Here is an 8,812-nt window from a genome sequence, read left to right on the forward strand (position 1 = left end):
GATTTCTTCCCTAATCTCATTCTTGACCCATTCATTGTTTAATAGCATGCTATTCAATCTTCATGATTTTGACTGTTTTGAGTTTTTTTCCTTGGGGTTGGTTTCTAGTTTCAGTCCCTGTAATCTGAGAAGATGCTTGGTATGATTTCAATTTTCTTGAAATTGTTGAGGCTTGTTTTGTGTCCTATCATGTGGTCTATTTTTGAAAATGTTCCATGTGCATTGGAAAGGAATGTGTATTTAGCTTCTTTGGGATGAAAGGCTCTATATATATCAGTTAAGTCCATTTCATCTAGGGCATTGTTCAATGCCACAATATCTTTGTTAATATTTTGTTTGGAAGATCTGTCTATTTTTGACAGCAGAATGTTAAATTCCTTATATAATTTTGTTGCTGTCAATATCTTTCTTGAAGTCCACCAAAATTTTCTTTAAGTATTTGGGTGCTCGTATGTTGGTGCATATATATTTACAATGTTTATGTCTTCTTGGTGGATTCTTCCCTTGAGTATTATGAAGTGACCTTCTGGGTGTCTCTTTATGGCCCCTTTTTGGAAGTCTATTTTGTCTGATATGGGTATGGCTACCTGGGCTTTTTTTCCTGTCCATTTGCTTGGAAAATTTGTTTCCAGCCCTTCATTTTCAGTCTGTGTAGGTATTTTGTTCTGAGTTGGGTCTCTTGTAGGCAGCATATGTGTGGCTCATGCTTTCTTATCCATTCAGCTATTCTATGTCTTTTGATTGGAGCATTTAATCCATTTTCATTTAAGGTTATTATTGATAGGTACTTATTCATTGCCATTTACATACCTCTCTCTCTCTCTCTCTCTCTCTCTGTCTCTCTCTCTCTCTCTTTTCCTTCCTTTCCTTAAAGCAGTCCCTTTAGCAGTCCCAGCTCTTGCAGAGCTGGTTTGGTGGAGGTGTATTCTTTTAGACTTCTATTGTCTGGGAACCATCTTATTTGGCCTTCTATCTTGATTGAGAGCCTTGCTGGGTAAAGTAGCCTTGGTTGCAGACTTCTGGTTCTCATTACTTGGAATATTTCTTGCCATTCTCTTCTGGCTTGAAGCATTTCCATTGAGAATCTATCTGCTAGCTTTATTGGGCTCCCTTGTATGTTACTTCCTGTTTCTCCCTTGCTGCCTTTAAGATTCTCTTTGTCTTCAAATTTTGCCATTTTAATTATGATATGTCTTGAGGTGGGCCTCTTGGGGTTTCTCTTGATTGGGACTCTCTGTGTTTCCTGGATTTCTGTGACCTTTTCTCTCATCAAATTAGGGAAATTTTCCATCATTACTTTTTCAAATAGGTTTTCTGTCCCTTGGTCCTCTTCTTCTCCTTCTAGTATCCCTATTATGTGGATATTATTATGTTTCATATTGTCTTGCATTTCTCTTAATCCCTCTTCATTTTTTCTAAACGTCCTTTCCTTTTCTTGCTATTTCTGGGTGTTTTTTTTTCCTACTTTGTCCTCCAATTCGCTGATATGATCTTCTGCTTCATTGATTCTGCTTTTGATTCCTTCTACTGTGTTCTTTAGTCAGAAATTGTATTCTTTATTTACTCTTAGTCCTTGTTGATAGTTTTTATTTCCTTTTTCATGTTGATATAGTTTTCAATGAGTTTGTTGTAGTTTCCCTATAGTTTCTGGTATCTCAGTGTCAGCTCATTGAGCTTCCTGATAAACATTGCTTTGAACTCAATATCTGATACTTAAGTTGCCTCTATTTCATTTAGCATTCTTTCTGAGGCTTCCTCCTTTCTTTTCATTTGGGGATTGTTTCTTTGCCTTCCCATTGTTCATAAGACTCTCCTTGTTAGCCTCTGCTTCTTAAATTGATCTCTTCTGGCTCACTGGATTTATGGTGTGAACTTCTGTTGGTAGAATACCTGTAAGATTCAGTGATTCAGTCTCCTTCACGGATCCTGGTGTTCACAGCTTCCACCCACTCTTTTTTTTGTGATCAGTTGGAGGGGCAGGGCAAAATGGTTTAGGATAGCAAGAGAGTATTCTATGATATTTACAGAAGCAGCCAGCAGAGAGGAGATGGGAGATCCTTTGGCTATATATAGTGTTAACCGTGATCTTCCACCCAAGTAGCCACTTTTTAGAAAGGATGGAAAGAAGATAAGACTCATTTTGGGGAGGGAAGGATTGTGAGTTGGATCTAGAAAGCAATGAGGTTGTGGGAGGTCAGATTCTGAGGTAAGGTGAGAGTAAAGAATAGTAAATATGTGTAGTGTGTGAGAGAATAGAGTTAACCACTACAGTAATAGAGTTTAGGAAACCGTGAAGTGGGCTAACATCTGGGAGGGGTGTTGTGTAGTATTTACAATTGTATGGAATAGCCATTATTTACAGTAATATTAGAGCAACAATCATATGACAGACTCTATGAGATCTAGATAACAAGAATAGGGAGTATAAAACCTTGAGTTGTGTACTAATGGAATACAAATGAAGTGAAGAACAGTAAATTTGCAATACACTATGAATGAGATAACAGGGAAAACCTGTCAAATAATACAATATAACCAGCCAAGCAAAGAAGACTATACAGAAAGAAGAGGAATACCAAAATAGTATTAAGATAAAAAATGTAAGAGTAATGAAAAAGTGATAATACAAATATGCAATAACTTGCAGGTTCAAAAAAAGAGAAAAAAAAAAGAAGAAAGCAGAAGATGGGAGGAAGAAGAGATAAAATTGGAAAGAAAGGAAGAAGGAATAACACCAGAAAGAAGGAAAGAGTAACAAAAGGAATTGAGAAATATAAAAATAATAAGAATTTAAAAATAAAAAGTTACTTAAAAGAAATCAAACAATCAAAAAAACAAACAAACAAAACCCTCTAGTTGGTTTCAAACTGGCCAAATCGGTTTTTCTGGTCTTGCTGGTTTCAGCAGGCTGAGGCGTGATTGGTATCGCTTTTCTACCATCCTGTTAAGCACTCAGTAACCTTCATGCACACTCTCCCCAGAGCCAGTCTGGTGCCTCTCAGCAGGGCCCTGGGTGTGGGATCCAGGCCCTCCTAAGCACGCTCTCTCGAGCTCATGGCTGTGAGCTCCAGGAATCCTGTGGAGCGCCTGTGCCTTTCTCGGGTTCACAGCTGTGATCTCCAGGTCTTCCATAGAACACACTGTCCCCAGTTGCAGGCTCAGGCACGAGGCCAGGCTGCCCTTTGTTGCACACTCTTCCCAGGGCTATGCGTAGGTGCTCACAGCCCCTATGTGATTGCCACTCAATCCTCACTCCCCTCTCTGTGCCTTCAAGCAACCAGGCCTCCCCTGGTGTTGCTCAATCCTTGTTTGGCCTGGGACGGAGCGGTTGACCCAGCTCTCTCCAGAGTGCCCCGAGGCAGATGTGGGAGCACCGGGCCTGGGGCTGCAACCTCCCTGGTCCCTGCGCTGATCCCTGGGCCTTTATTATCCTGAAGCACTCTCCTTACCATCTGCTTTTTCAATGTCTATTGACCTTGTCTGCTGACCTATGTCTGCTTTACAATTTGTGATCTCCTATTTTCATATATGCTGTGGTACTGTTGGCTGTTTGCTCTGTTCCTCTGTAGAGTGGCTAGGTTTTTCTCCCGTTTGTAGAGGGAAGTGGAATCTGTTGCCTCCTACCACGCCGCCATCTTCCTGCTCCAGATAATCTCTTCACTATCCTGTTTTCATTTTCTTTGGATAAATATCTAGAAGTGGAATTTCTGGATTGTACGGTAGTTCTATTTTTAGTAATTTAAAGAATTTCCATACTGTTTTCATAGTGACTGTATTGATTTACATTCCCACCAACAGTACACAAGGATTTCCTTTCCTCCACATCCTTGCCAATTCTTGTTATCTCTTATCTTTTTGAAGATAGCCATTCTGACAGGTATGAGGTGACAACCTCATTGTGGTTTTGATTTGCATTTTCCTGATGATTAATGATGTTAACCACCTTTTCAACTATCTGTTGGCCATTTGTATATCTCCTTTGGGAAAATGTCTATCCAGTTTCTCTGCTCATTTTTGGATGAGATTTTGTTGTTGGCATAGGATTGTATGAATTCTTCATATATTTTGGATATTAACCCCTCATTCAATATATGGTTTGAAAATATTCTCTTCCATTATATAAGTTCCCTTTGCATCTTGCTGATTGTTCCCTTTTCTATACAGAAGCTTTTTAGTTAGGCATAATCCGACTTATTTATTTTTACCTTTGTTTCTTGTACTTTTGGTGTCATATGCAAAAAATCATTACCAAGACCTTTATCAAAGATATTTTCCCTTATGTTTTCTTCTAGGAGTCTCACAGTTTCAGGTCTTACATTTGAGTCTTTACATTTGAGTCTTTAATCCATTTCAAGTTAATTTTTGTGAATGACGTGAATTAAGAGTCCAATTTTATTTTTCCACTCTTCCCAACACCATTTATTGAAGAGACTTATCCTTTCCCCATTGAGTAGTGTTGGATACCTTATTGAATGTTAAATTACTGTACATTGCAGAGATTATTTCTGGGCACTAGGTTCTGTTCCCTTCATCTATATGTCTATTTTTATGTCAGTGTCATACTGTTTTGTTTATTACAGTTTTGTAGTATAGTTTCAAATCAGGAATGTGTTACTCTGTTTTTTTTCAGAACTGTTTTAGGTATTCAGGATCTTTTGCGGTTCCATACAAATTTTGCGGGGGTTTTTCGATTTTTTTTTTTGAAAAAAAATAAATGTTGACAGTGATTGCACAAATGTGTAGATGGTTTTGTGTAGTATGGGCATTTTAACAATATTCATTCTTATGGTACATCAACATGAGATCTCTTTCCATTTTACTTTTGTCTTCAGTTTCTTTCATAGGAGTGTTTTTTTTTGAACATTTTATTTGTTTATTTTTAGAGAGAGGGGAACGGAGGGAGGGAAACATCAATGTGTGGTTGCCTCTCATGTTCCCCCAACTGGGGACCTGGCCCTCAACCCAGGCATGTGCACTGACTGTAAATCAACCAGTAACCCTCTGTTTCCTGGACCAGCATTCGATCCACTGAGCCACACCAGCCAGGGCTCTTTCATCAGATTCTTATAGTTTTCAGTTTATTGATCTTTCATTTCCTTGGTTAAATTTATTCCTAAGAATTTTATTGTTTATGTTGCTATTGTGAATGGGATTGCTTTCTTTATTTCTTTTTCAGATATTTTGCAGCATAGAAATGCAAACAATTTCTGTATGTTGGTTTTATATCCTGTAACTTTACTAAATTCATCGATTAGTTTTAACAGCCTTTTAGTGGTCTTTCAGATTTTCTCTATATATAACATAGAGAATAAAGACAATTTCACATCTTTGTTCCTGATTTGGATGCCTTTTATTTTTTTCTTCTTGCCTGATTGCTATAGCTAAGACTTCTAGTACTACCTTGAATAGCAGCAGTGAAGTCTGCACACTTCTCTTGTTCTTGGAGGAAAAGCTTTCAACCTTTCACCACTGAGCATATATGATGGTAGGCAGTAGGCTTATCATATAGGCCCTTTATAATGCTAAGGTGTGTTCTTCTCTACTAAATTTGTTGAAAATTTTTGTTATGAAAGGTATTTTATTTTGTCAAATGCTTTTTCTGCATTTATTGAGATGATCATATGATTTTTATGTTCATTCTATTGATGTCGTATATTATATTTATTGATTTGAATACATTTAACCATTCTCACAACCCAGGGATGAATTCCACTTGACCATGGTATGTAATCTTTTTAACATTAATAGTTTGTTTTGCTAATATATCTTTTAAAACATGTCCATTTTCCCCTCATCTGAGGATATTTTTTTCACTGCTTTTACAGAGAGAGGAAGGAGAGAGAGAAAGACAGACAGATAGGGAGGGAATCAATATGAGAGAGAAACATTGACTGGTTGCCATCCTGTATGTGCCCCAAGTGGGGACCGAACCTGCAACCTAGGTATGTGCCCTGACTAGAAATTGAACCCACAACATTTCAGTCTACAGGACAATGTTGTAATCAAATGAGCCGCATCATCCAGGACAGTTTGCTAATATTTTATAGAGTATTTTTGCATCTATGTTCATCAGGGATGTTGTTCTATAGTTCAATTATCTGGATTTAGTATCAAGGTAATACGGGCCTCATTAAATGAGTTTGGGGGTGTTACCAGCACTTCATTTTTGGGAAGAATTTCAAAAGGAGTAGTGTTAATTTTTCTTTAAATGTTTCTTTAAGTGTTTTATAATTCACCAGTGAAACCATCTAGTGCTAGGAGTTTCTTCATTTGGAGGTTTTACAATACTGATTCAATCTCCTTATCCATTATTGGTATTTTCTTATTTTCTATTTTTTCCTGATTTGGTCTTGGCAAGCTGTATGTTCCTATGAATTTATCCATTTCTTCTATATTATCCCATTTGTTGGCATATAATTATTCATAGTAGTCTCTTATGATCAGTATAGGTATTGTTTATTTATCCCCATTTTACAGTTAAAGAAACTGTCACACAGAGAGGTTAAATAACTTGTTCATGGTTGTACAGTAAAAGAGGTAAGATAGAAACTCAGGCAATGTGGCCCTGTGTGGCCCTGAGAAGAAACTAAAATTAGAAGAAAGCACCCTAAAATGGGCAACTACATGGAGCTAGGTATTATATTAGTCAAATCACTTATGTTTTTTTCTTTTATCTTTACAATAACTATTATAAAACCTATTTTTTCAGGTGATGAAACTGAGGTTCAATGAGTTTAAGTAAATTGTCTAAGGCAAATCTGTAATATGATTGCATTCTGGACAGTTTGACTTTAGAGCTTGGACATTTAACCACCTTAACCATTAGCAGGATTATATAATAACAGTCATTAAAAATTATCCTTACTGGTCACATGCCATGTGTCAAGCACTTCCTTGAATACTTTATTCACACCAGCTCACTTAATCATCACAACAATCATATGAGGCCAGTCTCAGTTCAAACAAGGGATGTACCTCAAGTACCCAGCTTGGGTGAAAGGCAAAGTTGTGCTACTAGACCCTACAGGACACCTACTACACTAGGGCACACTACCAAGATATGTTGTCAAAACAGCTCTACCTAATATATAGAAACAAATACAGGGAGGCTGCCAAGATGAGGAGACAAGGAGACATGGAGGAGACAAATGAAAAAACAGATCAAAACTCCAGAAAAAGAGCTAACAAAATGGAGATAAGCAATCTATCAGATGTAGAGTTCAAAACACTGCTTATAGAGATACTCAAGCAACTTAGTGAGGACCTCAGCAGCATAAAACAGATCCATTCTGAAGTAAAAGTACACTAATTGAAATAAAGAACAATTTACAGGGAAACAACAGTAGAGTGGATCAAGCTGAGAGTCAAATCAATGATTTGGAACATAAAGAAGCAAAAACCAACCAATCAGAAAAACAATCGGAAAAAAAGAATACAAAAAATTGAGGACAGTGTAAGCTGCCTGTGGGACAACTTCAAGCATTCCAACATTTGCATCATAAGAGTGCCAGGAGAAGAGAAGGAGAAAGAAATCGTAAATCTATTTGAAAAAAAAAATAAAGAAAGAAAACCTCCTTAATTTGGTGAAGGAAATAGACATGCAAATCCAGGAAGCATAGAGTCCCAAACAAGTTGGATGCAAAGAGGCTCACACCAAGATACATCATAATTAAAATGCCAAAGCTTAAAGATAAAGAGAGAATCTTACAAGCAGTAAGAGAAGAACAGTTAACTACAGGGAGTTCCAATAAGACTGTCAGCTGATGTCTCAAAAGAAGTTTTGCAGGCTAGGAGGGATTGGCAAGAAATATGCAAGTCATGAAAAGCAGTGACCTACAGCCAATATTGCTCTACCCAGCAAAGCTATCATTTAGAATTGAAGCGCAGATAAAAAGCTTTCCAGACAAGAAAAAACTAAAGAACTTCATCTTCACCAAACCATTATTAACAAACTATAGAAGTGATCCCTGAAAGTATAGTCTTTCACTAAACCACTATTATATGAAATGTTAAAGGGACTTATTTAAGAAAAAGGTCAAAAGTTTGAATTATAAAATGGCAACAAATACATATCTATCAACAATTGAATCTAAAAAAAAAACAAACTAAGCAAACAGGAAGAACAGAGAGAGAATCGTTGATATAGAGATTGTTTTCATGGTTGCCAGATGGGAGGAGGGTGTGGGAGAATGGGTGAAGAGGTGAGGGGATTAAAAAGTACAAATAAGTAGTTGCAGAATAGCCATGGGGGTGTAAAATACAGTATAGGAAAAGGAGCACCCAAAGAACTTACATACATGACCCATGGACACAGAAAATTGTGGAGGGAGTTGGGGGGCTTGATGGAGGAGAGCAAAGGGGAAAAATTGGGACAACTCTAATAGCATAATTAATAAAATACAGGGTCCCGCAGAAGTAATGCCATTGAGTGTGGTTGGTAGGGTATGTGAATGTCTTGCATGAGATGGACAGCAATTTGAACATTTTACCTAAAATGTCATATGGTGTTCTTCAGCATGATATTATTATGTTACAGAATTACATGCTTATGATTTTTTAATAAAATATTTGGTATAGATTACCAGCTCATTGAAAAGGGGTATTCCCCTGTCTGGTGTTACTCAGTGGATTGAGCGTGGGCCTGTGAACCAAAGGATCACTGGTTCGGGTCCCAGTTAAGGCACATGCCTGGGTTGCAGGCCAGCTCCCCAGTGGGGGTGCATGAGACTCAACCACACATTGATGTTTCTCTCCCTGTTTCTTCTTTTTTTCCTCTCTAAAAATAAATAAATAAAATATTTAAATAAAATAA

The sequence above is a fragment of the Phyllostomus discolor genome, chromosome X (assembly GCF_004126475.2).
Source record: "Phyllostomus discolor isolate MPI-MPIP mPhyDis1 chromosome X, mPhyDis1.pri.v3, whole genome shotgun sequence".
In the NCBI taxonomy this organism is placed as follows: Eukaryota; Metazoa; Chordata; class Mammalia; order Chiroptera; family Phyllostomidae; genus Phyllostomus; species Phyllostomus discolor.